General features: G+C 46.6%; 3 non-coding genes and 5 pseudogenes across 3 annotated transcripts; all 8 read right to left on the minus strand.

Moving 5' to 3' along the window:
• Window positions 1–142: 142 nt before the first annotated feature.
• LOC147104133 (5S ribosomal RNA) lies at window positions 143–262 on the minus strand (annotated as a pseudogene).
• Window positions 263–2699: 2437 nt separating this feature from the next.
• Window positions 2700–2818, minus strand: LOC147104134 (5S ribosomal RNA; annotated as a pseudogene).
• Window positions 2819–5231: 2413 nt separating this feature from the next.
• LOC147104135 (5S ribosomal RNA) lies at window positions 5232–5350 on the minus strand. The gene has a single exon (XR_015072499.1). It is a non-coding gene; the product is annotated as a 5S ribosomal RNA (ribosomal RNA).
• Window positions 5351–7773: 2423 nt separating this feature from the next.
• LOC147104136 (5S ribosomal RNA) lies at window positions 7774–7892 on the minus strand. The gene has a single exon (XR_015072500.1). It is a non-coding gene; the product is annotated as a 5S ribosomal RNA (ribosomal RNA).
• A 2427-nt stretch (window positions 7893–10319) lies between these two features.
• Window positions 10320–10439, minus strand: LOC147104137 (5S ribosomal RNA; annotated as a pseudogene).
• A 2429-nt stretch (window positions 10440–12868) lies between these two features.
• Window positions 12869–12987, minus strand: LOC147104138 (5S ribosomal RNA; annotated as a pseudogene).
• Window positions 12988–15412: 2425 nt separating this feature from the next.
• Window positions 15413–15531, minus strand: LOC147104139 (5S ribosomal RNA). The gene has a single exon (XR_015072787.1). It is a non-coding gene; the product is annotated as a 5S ribosomal RNA (ribosomal RNA).
• A 2431-nt stretch (window positions 15532–17962) lies between these two features.
• On the minus strand, window positions 17963–18081 carry LOC147104140 (5S ribosomal RNA; annotated as a pseudogene).

An 18081-nucleotide genomic window follows, 5' to 3' on the forward strand; every position in this document is an offset into this window, starting at 1 on the left:
AGGAGAATGTGCAGCGAAGAAATGGTCAAAGGAAAGCGAGAGAGAGAGAGAGAGAGAGAGCAGCAAAAAGGATGTTGATTGATTAAGAGCAGTGTGTGCGCGTGTGTGTGCAAAACGTTGAGCAGCCTGTGGCGGCAGCAAAAGCCTACTGCACCTGGTGTTCCCAGGCGGTCTCCCATCCAAGTACTAACCAGGCCTGACTCTGCTTAGCTTCCAGAGATCAGACGAGATCGGGCGTATTCAGACTAGTATGGCCGTAGGCATATGCTGGCTGGCTTTCTCTTTACTTAAAGCTGTCGCCCATTTTTTTCTCTTCTTCTACACATTCATACAAGTATTCAACACTCAATTTACATTTACAAGTTTTACTCCTCCCGCAACCCCCCCACCCCCCCTCCACCTCTTCTTGCTGCTCTGCCTCCCACACAAACAAACTACAAGCCCAACCCTTCGTTGCCTTCTATTCAAATATTACATCAAATAAACATGCTCAAACACCAAGTCTTAAGGGCTGTAGCATCTTTCAAACTGGACAAATACCCAGGCCCGCATCAAATCTATCCCACACTCTTAAGAGAAGTAAGACACCAAATAGCACAGGCTCTCACCATCATTTTACAATCCTCTCTGGCTACAGGTGTGGTGCCCGACCACTGGAGGACTGCTAACGTGCTACCGTTCTTTCAAAAGGGAGAGAGGGATAGACCGCATAATTACAGGCCAGTCAGCCTAACCTCGGTGGTGGGAAAATTATTGGAAAAAGTTCTGAGGGACAGGAGAAATCTTCATTTAGAAAGACACGGATTAATCAGGGACAGTCAGCATGGATTTCTTAACGGAAGGTCGTGTCTGACTAACGCAATTCAATTTTTCGAGGAGGTAACAAGGAGGGTCGATGAGGGTAGTGCCTTTGATGTAGTCTATATGGATTTTAGCAAGGCTTTTGATAAGGTCCCGCATGCCAGATTGGTCACGAAAGTAAAAGCCCATGGGATCCAAGGCAAAGTGGCAAGTTGGATCCAAAATTGGCTCAGAGGCAGGAAACAAAGGGTAATGGTCGAAGGGTGTTTTTGTGACCGGAAGGCTGTTTCCAGTGGGGTTCCGCAGGGCTCACAGAATCACAGAAACCCCACAGTGCAGATAGAGGCCATTTCGGCCCATCGAGCCTGCACCGACTCAGTACTGGGCCCTTTGCTTTTTCTGGTATATATCAATGATTTGGATTTGAATGTAGGAAGTATGATTAAGAAGTTTGCAGATGATACAAAAATTGGCCGTGTGGTTAATAATGAAACAGAATGCTGTAGACTGCAGGAAGATATCAATGGACTCGTCTAGTGGGCAGAACAGTGGCAAATGGAATTCAGTTGGAATACACAATAAATGGTAGGACACTGAGAAATGCAGAGGATCAGCGGGACCTTGGAGTGCATGTCCACAGATCCCTGAAGGTAGCAGGACAGGTAGATAAAGTGGTTAAGCAGGCATACGGGATACTTGCCTTTATTAGCCGAGGCGTAGAATATAAGAGCGGGGAGGTTATGCTTCAACTGTATAAAACACTAGTTAGGCCGCAGCTAGAGTGCCGCGTGCAGTTCTGGTCACCACATTACAAGAAGGATGCGATTGCACTAGAGAAGGTGCAGAGGAGATTTCCGAGGATGTTGCCTGGGCTGGGGAATTTTAGTTATGAGGAAAGATTGGATAGGCTGGGGTTGTTTTCTTTGGAACACAGGAGGCTGAGGCGAGACCTAATTGAGGTGTGTAAAATTATGAGGGGCCGAGATAGAGTGGATAGGAAGGACCTATTTCCCTTAGCAGAAGGGTCAATAATAGATTTCAAGTAATTGGTAGGAGGTTTACAGGGAATTTGAGGAGACATTTTTTCACCCAGTGAATGGTGGGGGTCTGGAATGCACTGCCTGAAAGGGTGGTAGAGGCAGAAACCCTCATCACGTTTAAAAAGTACTTGGATATGCACTTGAACTGCCGTAACCTACAAGGCTACGGACCAAGTGCTGTAAAGTGGGATTTGGGTGGATTGCTCTTTGTCGGCTGGCACGGACAAGATGGGCCGAATGGCCTCCTTCTGTGCTGTAAATTTCTATGATTCTGCCTGATCATGTGACATCTGCCCACACGACTTCTACAAATGTTATTACATTGTAGCCAGGATTGTTTAGTTTCCAATTCCGCCCATTTTGAAGCCAGGTCTCCGTTATGGCTACTATTGCATAACCCCATGTGGCAACTTGCGCCTGCAACTCGTCAATCTTATTTGTAACACTCCTCGCATTAACACACATGCATTTCAACAGCATGCTAGTTGGCTTTGCTTTTTTCCTGAATTTAACTGCTGCTCTTTCTACATTCTTCTTTGTTCTGTTGCTGTTTGTCCCTCCGAGTTTTCTATGCACCTTGTCTCTCCTCTCTGCTGCTGTGTCCTGGTGGCCCTCCGCCAGTGTGTGTATTTTGGCTATCTTATTTTCTTCTTCTGCTTATTTCGGCCCTGTGTCTGGAGCCCCTTGCATTTGTGTAGCAGCAGGAGAATGTGCAGCGAAGAAATGGTCAAAGGAAAGCGAGAGAGAGAGAGAGAGAGAGAGAGAGAGAGAGAGAGCAGCAAAAAGGATGTTGATTGATTAAGAGCAGTGTGTGCGCGTGTGTGTGCAAAACGTTGAGCAGCCTGTGGCGGCAGCAAAAGCCTACTGCACCTGGTATTCCCAGGCAGTCTCCCATCCAAGTACTAACCAGGCCTGACTCTGCTTAGTTTCCGAGATCAGACGAGATCGGGCGTATTCAGACTAGTATGGCCATAGGCATATGCTGGCTGGCTTTCTCTTTACTTAAAGCTGTCGCCCATTTTTTTCTCTTCTTCTACACATTCATACAAGTATTCAACACTCAATTTACATTTACAAGTTTTACTCCTCCCGCAACCCCCCCACCCCCCCTCCACCTCTTCTTGCTGCTCTGCCTCCCACACAAACAAACTACAAGCCCAACCCTTCATTGCCTTCTATTCAAATATTACATCAAATAAACATGCTCAAACACCAAGTCTTAAGGGCTGTAGCATCTTTCAAACTGGACAAATACCCAGGCCCGCATCAAATCTATCCCACACTCTTAAGAGAAGTAAGACACCAAATAGCACAGGCTCTCACCATCATTTTACAATCCTCTCTGGCTACAGGTGTGGTGCCCGACCACTGGAGGACTGCTAACGTGCTACCGTTCTTTCAAAAGGGAGAGAGGGATAGACCGCATAATTACAGGCCAGTCAGCCTAACCTCGGTGGTGGGAAAATTATTGGAAAAAGTTCTGAGGGACAGGAGAAATCTTCATTTAGAAAGACACGGATTAATCAGGGACAGTCAGCATGGATTTCTTAACGGAAGGTCGTGTCTGACTAACGCAATTCAATTTTTCGAGGAGGTAACAAGGAGGGTCGATGAGGGTAGTGCCTTTGATGTAGTCTATATGGATTTTAGCAAGGTTTTTGATAAGGTCCCGCATGCCAGATTGGTCACGAAAGTAAAAGCCCATGGGATCCAAGGCAAAGTGGCAAGTTGGATCCAAAATTGGCTCAGAGGCAGGAAACAAAGGGTAATGGTCGAAGGGTGTCTTTGTGACCGGAAGGCTGTTTCCAGTGGGGTTCCGCAGGGCTCACAGAATCACAGAAACCCCACAGTGCAGATAGAGGCCATTTCGGCCCATCGAGCCTGCACCGACTCAGTACTGGGCCCTTTGCTTTTTCTGGTATATATCAATGATTTGGATTTGAATGTAGGAAGTATGATTAAGAAGTTTGCAGATGATACAAAAATTGGCCGTGTGGTTAATAATGAAACAGAATGCTGTAGACTGCAGGAAGATATCAATGGACTCGTCTAGTGGGCAGAACAGTGGCAAATGGAATTCAGTTGGAATACACAATAAATGGTAGGACACTGAGAAATGCAGAGGATCAGCGGGACCTTGGAGTGCATGTCCACAGATCCCTGAAGGTAGCAGGACAGGTAGATAAAGTGGTTAAGCAGGCATACGGGATACTTGCCTTTATTAGCCGAGGCGTAGAATATAAGAGCGGGGAGGTTATGCTTCAACTGTATAAAACACTAGTTAGGCCGCAGCTAGAGTGCCGCGTGCAGTTCTGGTCACCACATTACAAGAAGGATGCGATTGCACTAGAGAAGGTGCAGAGGAGATTTCCGAGGATGTTGCCTGGGCTGGGGAATTTTAGTTATGAGGAAAGATTGGATAGGCTGGGGTTGTTTTCTTTGGAACACAGGAGGCTGAGGCGAGACCTAATTGAGGTGTGTAAAATTATGAGGGGCCGAGATAGAGTGGATAGGAAGGACCTATTTCCCTTAGCAGAAGGGTCAATAATAGATTTCAAGTAATTGGTAGGAGGTTTACAGGGAATTTGAGGAGACATTTTTTCACCCAGTGAATGGTGGGGGTCTGGAATGCACTGCCTGAAAGGGTGGTAGAGGCAGAAACCCTCATCACGTTTAAAAAGTACTTGGATATGCACTTGAACTGCCGTAACCTACAAGGCTACGGACCAAGTGCTGTAAAGTGGGATTTGGGTGGATTGCTCTTTGTCGGCTGGCACGGACAAGATGGGCCGAATGGCCTCCTTCTGTGCTGTAAATTTCTATGATTCTGCCTGATCATGTGACATCTGCCCACACGACTTCTACAAATGTTATTACATTGTAGCCAGGATTGTTTAGTTTCCAATTCCGCCCATTTTGAAGCCAGGTCTCCGTTATAGCTACTATTGCATAACCCCATGTGGCAACTTGCGCCTGCAACTCGTCAATCTTATTTGTAACACTCCTCGCATTAACACACATGCATTTCAACAGCATGCTAGTTGGCTTTGCTTTTTTCCTGAATTTAACTGCTGCTCTTTCTACATTCTTCTTTGTTCTGTTGCTGTTTGTCCCTCCGAGTTTTCTATGCACCTTGTCTCTCCTCTCTGCTGCTGTGTCCTGGTGGCCCTCCGCCAGTGTGTGTATTTTGGCTATCTTATTTTCTTCTTCTGCTTATTTCGGCCCTGTGTCTGGAGCCCCTTGCATTTGTGTAGCAGCAGGAGAATGTGCAGCGAAGAAATGGTCAAAGGAAAGCGAGAGAGAGAGAGCAGCAAAAAGGATGTTGATTGATTAAGAGCAGTGTGTGCGCGTGTGTGTGCAAAACGTTGAGCAGCCTGTGGCGGCAGCAAAAGCCTACTGCACCTGGTGTTCCCAGGCGGTCTCCCATCCAAGTACTAACCAGGCCTGACTCTGCTTAGCTTCCGAGATCAGACGAGATCGGGCGTATTCAGACTAGTATGGCCGTAGGCATATGCTGGCTGGCTTTCTCTTTACTTAAAGCTGTCGCCCATTTTTTTCTCTTCTTCTACACATTCATACAAGTATTCAACACTCAATTTACATTTACAAGTTTTACTCCTCCCGCAACCCCCCCTCCACCTCTTCTTGCTGCTCTGCCTCCCACACAAACAAACTACAAGCCCAACCCTTCATTGCCTTCTATTCAAATATTACATCAAATAAACATGCTCAAACACCAAGTCTTAAGGGCTGTAGCATCTTTCAAACTGGACAAATACCCAGGCCCGCATCAAATCTATCCCACACTCTTAAGAGAAGTAAGACACCAAATAGCACAGGCTCTCACCATCATTTTACAATCCTCTCTGGCTACAGGTGTGGTGCCCGACCACTGGAGGACTGCTAACGTGCTACCGTTCTTTCAAAAGGGAGAGAGGGATAGACCGCATAATTACAGGCCAGTCAGCCTAACCTCGGTGGTGGGAAAATTATTGGAAAAAGTTCTGAGGGACAGGAGAAATCTTCATTTAGAAAGACACGGATTAATCAGGGACAGTCAGCATGGATTTCTTAACGGAAGGTCGTGTCTGACTAACGCAATTCAATTTTTCGAGGAGGTAACAAGGAGGGTCGATGAGGGTAGTGCCTTTGATGTAGTCTATATGGATTTTAGCAAGGCTTTTGATAAGGTCCCGCATGCCAGATTGGTCACGAAAGTAAAAGCCCATGGGATCCAAGGCAAAGTGGCAAGTTGGATCCAAAATTGGCTCAGAGGCAGGAAACAAAGGGTAATGGTCGAAGGGTGTCTTTGTGACCGGAAGGCTGTTTCCAGTGGGGTTCCGCAGGGCTCACAGAATCACAGAAACCCCACAGTGCAGATAGAGGCCATTTCGGCCCATCGAGCCTGCACCGACTCAGTACTGGGCCCTTTGCTTTTTCTGGTATATATCAATGATTTGGATTTGAATGTAGGAAGTATGATTAAGAAGTTTGCAGATGATACAAAAATTGGCCGTGTGGTTAATAATGAAACAGAATGCTGTAGACTGCAGGAAGATATCAATGGACTCGTCTAGTGGGCAGAACAGTGGCAAATGGAATTCAGTTGGAATACACAATAAATGGTAGGACACTGAGAAATGCAGAGGATCAGCGGGACCTTGGAGTGCATGTCCACAGATCCCTGAAGGTAGCAGGACAGGTAGATAAAGTGGTTAAGCAGGCATACGGGATACTTGCCTTTATTAGCCGAGGCGTAGAATATAAGAGCGGGGAGGTTATGCTTCAACTGTATAAAACACTAGTTAGGCCGCAGCTAGAGTGCCGCGTGCAGTTCTGGTCACCACATTACAAGAAGGATGCGATTGCACTAGAGAAGGTGCAGAGGAGATTTCCGAGGATGTTGCCTGGGCTGGGGAATTTTAGTTATGAGGAAAGATTGGATAGGCTGGGGTTGTTTTCTTTGGAACACAGGAGGCTGAGGCGAGACCTAATTGAGGTGTGTAAAATTATGAGGGGCCGAGATAGAGTGGATAGGAAGGACCTATTTCCCTTAGCAGAAGGGTCAATAATAGATTTCAAGTAATTGGTAGGAGGTTTACAGGGAATTTGAGGAGACATTTTTTCACCCAGTGAATGGTGGGGGTCTGGAATGCACTGCCTGAAAGGGTGGTAGAGGCAGAAACCCTCATCACGTTTAAAAAGTACTTGGATATGCACTTGAACTGCCGTAACCTACAAGGCTACGGACCAAGTGCTGTAAAGTGGGATTTGGGTGGATTGCTCTTTGTCGGCTGGCACGGACAAGATGGGCCGAATGGCCTCCTTCTGTGCTGTAAATTTCTATGATTCTGCCTGATCATGTGACATCTGCCCACACGACTTCTACAAATGTTATTACATTGTAGCCAGGATTGTTTAGTTTCCAATTCCGCCCATTTTGAAGCCAGGTCTCCGTTATAGCTACTATTGCATAACCCCATGTGGCAACTTGCGCCTGCAACTCGTCAATCTTATTTGTAACACTCCTCGCATTAACACACATGCATTTCAACAGCATGCTAGTTGGCTTTGCTTTTTTCCTGAATTTAACTGCTGCTCTTTCTACATTCTTCTTTGTTCTGTTGCTGTTTGTCCCTCCGAGTTTTCTATGCACCTTGTCTCTCCTCTCTGCTGCTGTGTCCTGGTGGCCCTCCGCCAGTGTGTGTATTTTGGCTATCTTATTTTCTTCTTCTGCTTATTTCGGCCCTGTGTCTGGAGCCCCTTGCATTTGTGTAGCAGCAGGAGAATGTGCAGCGAAGAAATGGTCAAAGGAAAGCGAGAGAGAGAGAGAGAGAGAGAGAGAGAGAGCAGCAAAAAGGATGTTGATTGATTAAGAGCAGTGTGTGCGCGTGTGTGTGCAAAACGTTGAGCAGCCTGTGGCGGCAGCAAAAGCCTACTGCACCTGGTGTTCCCAGGCGGTCTCCCATCCAAGTACTAACCAGGCCTGACTCTGCTTAGCTTCCGAGATCAGACGAGATCGGGCGTATTCAGACTAGTATGGCCGTAGGCATATGCTGGCTGGCTTTCTCTTTACTTAAAGCTGTCGCCCATTTTTTTCTCTTCTTCTACACATTCATACAAGTATTCAACACTCAATTTACATTTACAAGTTTTACTCCTCCCGCAACCCCCCCACCCCCCCTCCACCTCTTCTTGCTGCTCTGCCTCCCACACAAACAAACTACAAGCCCAACCCTTCATTGCCTTCTATTCAAATATTACATCAAATAAACATGCTCAAACACCAAGTCTTAAGGGCTGTAGCATCTTTCAAACTGGACAAATACCCAGGCCCGCATCAAATCTATCCCACACTCTTAAGAGAAGTAAGACACCAAATAGCACAGGCTCTCACCATCATTTTACAATCCTCTCTGGCTACAGGTGTGGTGCCCGACCACTGGAGGACTGCTAACGTGCTACCGTTCTTTCAAAAGGGAGAGAGGGATAGACCGCATAATTACAGGCCAGTCAGCCTAACCTCGGTGGTGGGAAAATTATTGGAAAAAGTTCTGAGGGACAGGAGAAATCTTCATTTAGAAAGACACGGATTAATCAGGGACAGTCAGCATGGATTTCTTAACGGAAGGTCGTGTCTGACTAACGCAATTCAATTTTTCGAGGAGGTAACAAGGAGGGTCGATGAGGGTAGTGCCTTTGATGTAGTCTATATGGATTTTAGCAAGGCTTTTGATAAGGTCCCGCATGCCAGATTGGTCACGAAAGTAAAAGCCCATGGGATCCAAGGCAAAGTGGCAAGTTGGATCCAAAATTGGCTCAGAGGCAGGAAACAAAGGGTAATGGTCGAAGGGTGTCTTTGTGACCGGAAGGCTGTTTCCAGTGGGGTTCCGCAGGGCTCACAGAATCACAGAAACCCCACAGTGCAGATAGAGGCCATTTCGGCCCATCGAGCCTGCACCGACTCAGTACTGGGCCCTTTGCTTTTTCTGGTATATATCAATGATTTGGATTTGAATGTAGGAAGTATGATTAAGAAGTTTGCAGATGATACAAAAATTGGCCGTGTGGTTAATAATGAAACAGAATGCTGTAGACTGCAGGAAGATATCAATGGACTCGTCTAGTGGGCAGAACAGTGGCAAATGGAATTCAGTTGGAATACACAATAAATGGTAGGACACTGAGAAATGCAGAGGATCAGCGGGACCTTGGAGTGCATGTCCACAGATCCCTGAAGGTAGCAGGACAGGTAGATAAAGTGGTTAAGCAGGCATACGGGATACTTGCCTTTATTAGCCGAGGTGTAGAATATAAGAGCGGGGAGGTTATGCTTCAACTGTATAAAACACTAGTTAGGCCGCAGCTAGAGTGCCGCGTGCAGTTCTGGTCACCACATTACAAGAAGGATGCGATTGCACTAGAGAAGGTGCAGAGGAGATTTCCGAGGATGTTGCCTGGGCTGGGGAATTTTAGTTATGAGGAAAGATTGGATAGGCTGGGGTTGTTTTCTTTGGAACACAGGAGGCTGAGGCGAGACCTAATTGAGGTGTGTAAAATTATGAGGGGCCGAGATAGAGTGGATAGGAAGGACCTATTTCCCTTAGCAGAAGGGTCAATAATAGATTTCAAGTAATTGGTAGGAGGTTTACAGGGAATTTGAGGAGACATTTTTTCACCCAGTGAATGGTGGGGGTCTGGAATGCACTGCCTGAAAGGGTGGTAGAGGCAGAAACCCTCATCACGTTTAAAAAGTACTTGGATATGCACTTGAACTGCCGTAACCTACAAGGCTACGGACCAAGTGCTGTAAAGTGGGATTTGGGTGGATTGCTCTTTGTCGGCTGGCACGGACAAGATGGGCCGAATGGCCTCCTTCTGTGCTGTAAATTTCTATGATTCTGCCTGATCATGTGACATCTGCCCACACGACTTCTACAAATGTTATTACATTGTAGCCAGGATTGTTTAGTTTCCAATTCCGCCCATTTTGAAGCCAGGTCTCCGTTATAGCTACTATTGCATAACCCCATGTGGCAACTTGCGCCTGCAACTCGTCAATCTTATTTGTAACACTCCTCGCATTAACACACATGCATTTCAACAGCATGCTAGTTGGCTTTGCTTTTTTCCTGAATTTAACTGCTGCTCTTTCTACATTCTTCTTTGTTCTGTTGCTGTTTGTCCCTCCGAGTTTTCTATGCACCTTGTCTCTCCTCTCTGCTGCTGTGTCCTGGTGGCCCTCCGCCAGTGTGTGTATTTTGGCTATCTTATTTTCTTCTTCTGCTTATTTCGGCCCTGTGTCTGGAGCCCCTTGCATTTGTGTAGCAGCAGGAGAATGTGCAGCGAAGAAATGGTCAAAGGAAAGCGAGAGAGAGAGAGAGAGAGAGAGAGAGCAGCAAAAAGGATGTTGATTGATTAAGAGCAGTGTGTGCGCGTGTGTGTGCAAAACGTTGAGCAGCCTGTGGCGGCAGCAAAAGCCTACTGCACCTGGTGTTCCCAGGCGGTCTCCCATCCAAGTACTAACCAGGCCTGACTCTGCTTAGCTTCCAGAGATCAGATGAGATCGGGCGTATTCAGACTAGTATGGCCGTAGGCATATGCTGGCTGGCTTTCTCTTTACTTAAAGCTGTCGCCCATTTTTTTCTCTTCTTCTACACATTCATACAAGTATTCAACACTCAATTTACATTTACAAGTTTTACTCCTCCCGCAACCCCCCCACCCCCCCTCCACCTCTTCTTGCTGCTCTGCCTCCCACACAAACAAACTACAAGCCCAACCCTTCATTGCCTTCTATTCAAATATTACATCAAATAAACATGCTCAAACACCAAGTCTTAAGGGCTGTAGCATCTTTCAAACTGGACAAATACCCAGGCCCGCATCAAATCTATCCCACACTCTTAAGAGAAGTAAGACACCAAATAGCACAGGCTCTCACCATCATTTTACAATCCTCTCTGGCTACAGGTGTGGTGCCCGACCACTGGAGGACTGCTAACGTGCTACCGTTCTTTCAAAAGGGAGAGAGGGATAGACCGCATAATTACAGGCCAGTCAGCCTAACCTCGGTGGTGGGAAAATTATTGGAAAAAGTTCTGAGGGACAGGAGAAATCTTCATTTAGAAAGACACGGATTAATCAGGGACAGTCAGCATGGATTTCTTAACGGAAGGTCGTGTCTGACTAACGCAATTCAATTTTTCGAGGAGGTAACAAGGAGGGTCGATGAGGGTAGTGCCTTTGATGTAGTCTATATGGATTTTAGCAAGGCTTTTGATAAGGTCCCGCATGCCAGATTGGTCACGAAAGTAAAAGCCCATGGGATCCAAGGCAAAGTGGCAAGTTGGATCCAAAATTGGCTCAGAGGCAGGAAACAAAGGATAATGGTCGAAGGGTGTCTTTGTGACCGGAAGGCTGTTTCCAGTGGGGTTCCGCAGGGCTCACAGAATCACAGAAACCCCACAGTGCAGATAGAGGCCATTTCGGCCCATCGAGCCTGCACCGACTCAGTACTGGGCCCTTTGCTTTTTCTGGTATATATCAATGATTTGGATTTGAATGTAGGAAGTATGATTAAGAAGTTTGCAGATGATACAAAAATTGGCCGTGTGGTTAATAATGAAACAGAATGCTGTAGACTGCAGGAAGATATCAATGGACTCGTCTAGTGGGCAGAACAGTGGCAAATGGAATTCAGTTGGAATACACAATAAATGGTAGGACACTGAGAAATGCAGAGGATCAGCGGGACCTTGGAGTGCATGTCCACAGATCCCTGAAGGTAGCAGGACAGGTAGATAAAGTGGTTAAGCAGGCATACGGGATACTTGCCTTTATTAGCCGAGGCGTAGAATATAAGAGCGGGGAGGTTATGCTTCAACTGTATAAAACACTAGTTAGGCCGCAGCTAGAGTGCCGCGTGCAGTTCTGGTCACCACATTACAAGAAGGATGCGATTGCACTAGAGAAGGTGCAGAGGAGATTTCCGAGGATGTTGCCTGGGCTGGGGAATTTTAGTTATGAGGAAAGATTGGATAGGCTGGGGTTGTTTTCTTTGGAACACAGGAGGCTGAGGCGAGACCTAATTGAGGTGTGTAAAATTATGAGGGGCCGAGATAGAGTGGATAGGAAGGACCTATTTCCCTTAGCAGAAGGGTCAATAATAGATTTCAAGTAATTGGTAGGAGGTTTACAGGGAATTTGAGGAGACATTTTTTCACCCAGTGAATGGTGGGGGTCTGGAATGCACTGCCTGAAAGGGTGGTAGAGGCAGAAACCCTCATCACGTTTAAAAAGTACTTGGATATGCACTTGAACTGCCGTAACCTACAAGGCTACGGACCAAGTGCTGTAAAGTGGGATTTGGGTGGATTGCTCTTTGTCGGCTGGCACGGACAAGATGGGCCGAATGGCCTCCTTCTGTGCTGTAAATTTCTATGATTCTGCCTGATCATGTGACATCTGCCCACACGACTTCTACAAATGTTATTACATTGTAGCCAGGATTGTTTAGTTTCCAATTCCGCCCATTTTGAAGCCAGGTCTCCGTTATAGCTACTATTGCATAACCCCATGTGGCAACTTGCGCCTGCAACTCGTCAATCTTATTTGTAACACTCCTCGCATTAACACACATGCATTTCAACAGCATGCTAGTTGGCTTTGCTTTTTTCCTGAATTTAACTGCTGCTCTTTCTACATTCTTCTTTGTTCTGTTGCTGTTTGTCCCTCCGAGTTTTCTATGCACCTTGTCTCTCCTCTCTGCTGCTGTGTCCTGGTGGCCCTCCGCCAGTGTGTGTATTTTGGCTATCTTATTTTCTTCTTCTGCTTATTTCGGCCCTGTGTCTGGAGCCCCTTGCATTTGTGTAGCAGCAGGAGAATGTGCAGCGAAGAAATGGTCAAAGGAAAGCGAGAGAGAGAGAGAGAGAGAGAGAGAGAGCAGCAAAAAGGATGTTGATTGATTAAGAGCAGTGTGTGCGCGTGTGTGTGCAAAACGTTGAGCAGCCTGTGGCGGCAGCAAAAGCCTACTGCACCTGGTGTTCCCAGGCGGTCTCCCATCCAAGTACTAACCAGGGTGACTCTGCTTAGCTTCCAGAGATCAGACGAGATCGGGCGTATTCAGACTAGTATGGCCGTAGGCATATGCTGGCTGGCTTTCTCTTTACTTAAAGCTGTCGCCCATTTTTTTCTCTTCTTCTACACATTCATACAAGTATTCAACACTCAATTTACATTTACAAGTTTTACTCCTCCCGCAACCCCCCCACCCCCCCTCCACCTCTTCTTGCTGCTCTGCCTCCCACACAAACAAACTACAAGCCCAACCCTTCATTGCCTTCTATTCAAATATTACATCAAATAAACATGCTCAAACACCAAGTCTTAAGGGCTGTAGCATCTTTCAAACTGGACAAATACCCAGGCCCGCATCAAATCTATCCCACACTCTTAAGAGAAGTAAGACACCAAATAGCACAGGCTCTCACCATCATTTTACAATCCTCTCTGGCTACAGGTGTGGTGCCCGACCACTGGAGGACTGCTAACGTGCTACCGTTCTTTCAAAAGGGAGAGAGGGATAGACCGCATAATTACAGGCCAGTCAGCCTAACCTCGGTGGTGGGAAAATTATTGGAAAAAGTTCTGAGGGACAGGAGAAATCTTCATTTAGAAAGACACGGATTAATCAGGGACAGTCAGCATGGATTTCTTAACGGAAGGTCGTGTCTGACTAACGCAATTCAATTTTTCGAGGAGGTAACAAGGAGGGTCGATGAGGGTAGTGCCTTTGATGTAGTCTATATGGATTTTAGCAAGGCTTTTGATAAGGTCCCGCATGCCAGATTGGTCACGAAAGTAAAAGCCCATGGGATCCAAGGCAAAGTGGCAAGTTGGATCCAAAATTGGCTCAGAGGCAGGAAACAAAGGATAATGGTCGAAGGGTGTCTTTGTGACCGGAAGGCTGTTTCCAGTGGGGTTCCGCAGGGCTCACAGAATCACAGAAACCCCACAGTGCAGATAGAGGCCATTTCGGCCCATCGAGCCTGCACCGACTCAGTACTGGGCCCTTTGCTTTTTCTGGTATATATCAATGATTTGGATTTGAATGTAGGAAGTATGATTAAGAAGTTTGCAGATGATACAAAAATTGGCCGTGTGGTTAATAATGAAACAGAATGCTGTAGACTGCAGGAAGATATCAATGGACTCGTCTAGTGGGCAGAACAGTGGCAAATGGAATTCAGTTGGAATACACAATAAATGGTAGGACACTGAGAAATGCAGAGGATCAGCGGGACCTTGGAGTGCATGTCCACAGATCCCTGAAGGTAGCAGGACAGGTAGATAAAGTGGTTAAGCAGGCATACGGGATACTTGCCTTTATTAGCCGAGGCGTAGAATATAAGAGCGGGGAGGTTATGCTTCAACTGTATAAAACACTAGTTAGGCCGCAGCTAGAGTGCCGCGTGCAGTTCTGGTCACCACATTACAAGAAGGATGCGATTGCACTAGAGAAGGTGCAGAGGAGATTTCCGAGGATGTTGCCTGGGCTGGGGAATTTTAGTTATGAGGAAAGATTGGATAGGCTGGGGTTGTTTTCTTTGGAACACAGGAGGCTGAGGCGAGACCTAATTGAGGTGTGTAAAATTATGAGGGGCCGAGATAGAGTGGATAGGAAGGACCTATTTCCCTTAGCAGAAGGGTCAATAATAGATTTCAAGTAATTGGTAGGAGGTTTACAGGGAATTTGAGGAGACATTTTTTCACCCAGTGAATGGTGGGGGTCTGGAATGCACTGCCTGAAAGGGTGGTAGAGGCAGAAACCCTCATCACGTTTAAAAAGTACTTGGATATGCACTTGAACTGCCGTAACCTACAAGACTACGGACCAAGTGCTGTAAAGTGGGATTTGGGTGGATTGCTCTTTGTCGGCTGGCACGGACAAGATGGGCCGAATGGCCTCCTTCTGTGCTGTAAATTTCTATGATTCTGCCTGATCATGTGACATCTGCCCACACGACTTCTACAAATGTTATTACATTGTAGCCAGGATTGTTTAGTTTCCAATTCCGCCCATTTTGAAGCCAGGTCTCCGTTATAGCTACTATTGCATAACCCCATGTGGCAACTTGCGCCTGCAACTCGTCAATCTTATTTGTAACACTCCTCGCATTAACACACATGCATTTCAACAGCATGCTAGTTGGCTTTGCTTTTTTCCTGAATTTAACTGCTGCTCTTTCTACATTCTTCTTTGTTCTGTTGCTGTTTGTCCCTCCGAGTTTTCTATGCACCTTGTCTCTCCTCTCTGCTGCTGTGTCCTGGTGGCCCTCCGCCAGTGTGTGTATTTTGGCTATCTTATTTTCTTCTTCTGCTTATTTCGGCCCTGTGTCTGGAGCCCCTTGCATTTGTGTAGCAGCAGGAGAATGTGCAGCGAAGAAATGGTCAAAGGAAAGCGAGAGAGAGAGAGAGAGAGAGAGAGCAGCAAAAAGGATGTTGATTGATTAAGAGCAGTGTGTGCGCGTGTGTGTGCAAAACGTTGAGCAGCCTGTGGCGGCAGCAAAAGCCTACTGCACCTGGTGTTCCCAGGCAGTCTCCCATCCAAGTACTAACCAGGCCTGACTCTGCTTAGCTTCCGAGATCAGACGAGATCGGGCGTATTCAGACTAGTATGGCCGTAGGCATATGCTAGCTGGCTTTCTCTTTACTTAAAGCTGTCGCCCATTTTTTTCTCTTCTTCTACACATTCATACAAGTATTCAACACTCAATTTACATTTACAAGTTTTACTCCTCCCGCAACCCCCCCACCCCCCCTCCACCTCTTCTTGCTGCTCTGCCTCCCACACAAACAAACTACAAGCCCAACCCTTCATTGCCTTCTATTCAAATATTACATCAAATAAACATGCTCAAACACCAAGTCTTAAGGGCTGTAGCATCTTTCAAACTGGACAAATACCCAGGCCCGCATCAAATCTATCCCACACTCTTAAGAGAAGTAAGACACCAAATAGCACAGGCTCTCACCATCATTTTACAATCCTCTCTGGCTACAGGTGTGGTGCCCGACCACTGGAGGACTGCTAACGTGCTACCGTTCTTTCAAAAGGGAGAGAGGGATAGACCGCATAATTACAGGCCAGTCAGCCTAACCTCGGTGGTGGGAAAATTATTGGAAAAAGTTCTGAGGGACAGGAGAAATCTTCATTTAGAAAGACACGGATTAATCAGGGACAGTCAGCATGGATTTCTTAACGGAAGGTCGTGTCTGACTAACGCAATTCAATTTTTCGAGGAGGTAACAAGGAGGGTCGATGAGGGTAGTGCCTTTGATGTAGTCTATATGGATTTTAGCAAGGCTTTTGATAAGGTCCCGCATGCCAGATTGGTCACGAAAGTAAAAGCCCATGGGATCCAAGGCAAAGTGGCAAGTTGGATCCAAAATTGGCTCAGAGGCAGGAAACAAAGGATAATGGTCGAAGGGTGTCTTTGTGACCGGAAGGCTGTTTCCAGTGGGGTTCCGCAGGGCTCACAGAATCACAGAAACCCCACAGTGCAGATAGAGGCCATTTCGGCCCATCGAGCCTGCACCGACTCAGTACTGGGCCCTTTGCTTTTTCTGGTATATATCAATGATTTGGATTTGAATGTAGGAAGTATGATTAAGAAGTTTGCAGATGATACAAAAATTGGCCGTGTGGTTAATAATGAAACAGAATGCTGTAGACTGCAGGAAGATATCAATGGACTCGTCTAGTGGGCAGAACAGTGGCAAATGGAATTCAGTTGGAATACACAATAAATGGTAGGACACTGAGAAATGCAGAGGATCAGCGGGACCTTGGAGTGCATGTCCACAGATCCCTGAAGGTAGCAGGACAGGTAGATAAAGTGGTTAAGCAGGCATACGGGATACTTGCCTTTATTAGCCGAGGCGTAGAATATAAGAGCGGGGAGGTTATGCTTCAACTGTATAAAACACTAGTTAGGCCGCAGCTAGAGTGCCGCGTGCAGTTCTGGTCACCACATTACAAGAAGGATGCGATTGCACTAGAGAAGGTGCAGAGGAGATTTCCGAGGATGTTGCCTGGGCTGGGGAATTTTAGTTATGAGGAAAGATTGGATAGGCTGGGGTTGTTTTCTTTGGAACACAGGAGGCTGAGGCGAGACCTAATTGAGGTGTGTAAAATTATGAGGGGCCGAGATAGAGTGGATAGGAAGGACCTATTTCCCTTAGCAGAAGGGTCAATAATAGATTTCAAGTAATTGGTAGGAGGTTTACAGGGAATTTGAGGAGACATTTTTTCACCCAGTGAATGGTGGGGGTCTGGAATGCACTGCCTGAAAGGGTGGTAGAGGCAGAAACCCTCATCACGTTTAAAAAGTACTTGGATATGCACTTGAACTGCCGTAACCTACAAGGCTACGGACCAAGTGCTGTAAAGTGGGATTTGGGTGGATTGCTCTTTGTCGGCTGGCACGGACAAGATGGGCCGAATGGCCTCCTTCTGTGCTGTAAATTTCTATGATTCTGCCTGATCATGTGACATCTGCCCACACGACTTCTACAAATGTTATTACATTGTAGCCAGGATTGTTTAGTTTCCAATTCCGCCCATTTTGAAGCCAGGTCTCCGTTATAGCTACTATTGCATAACCCCATGTGGCAACTTGCGCCTGCAACTCGTCAATCTTATTTGTAACACTCCTCGCATTAACACACATGCATTTCAACAGCATGCTAGTTGGCTTTGCTTTTTTCCTGAATTTAACTGCTGCTCTTTCTACATTCTTCTTTGTTCTGTTGCTGTTTGTCCCTCCGAGTTTTCTATGCACCTTGTCTCTCCTCTCTGCTGCTGTGTCCTGGTGGCCCTCCGCCAGTGTGTGTATTTTGGCTATCTTATTTTCTTCTTCTGCTTATTTCGGCCCTGTGTCTGGAGCCCCTTGCATTTGTGTAGCAGCAGGAGAATGTGCAGCGAAGAAATGGTCAAAGGAAAGCGAGAGAGAGAGAGAGAGAGAGAGAGAGAGAGCAGCAAAAAGGATGTTGATTGATTAAGAGCAGTGTGTGCGCGTGTGTGTGCAAAACGTTGAGCAGCCTGTGGCGGCAGCAAAAGCCTACTGCACCTGGTGTTCCCAGGCGGTCTGCCATCCAAATACTAACCAGGCCTGACTCTGCTTAGCTTCCGAGATCAGACGAGATCGGGCGTATTCAGACTAGTATGGCCGTAGGC

This window comes from Somniosus microcephalus, chromosome 19 (genome assembly GCF_052327205.1).
Source record: "Somniosus microcephalus isolate GS21.2 chromosome 19, FLI_Smic_1.0, whole genome shotgun sequence".
Lineage (NCBI taxonomy): Eukaryota > Metazoa > Chordata > Chondrichthyes > Squaliformes > Somniosidae > Somniosus > Somniosus microcephalus.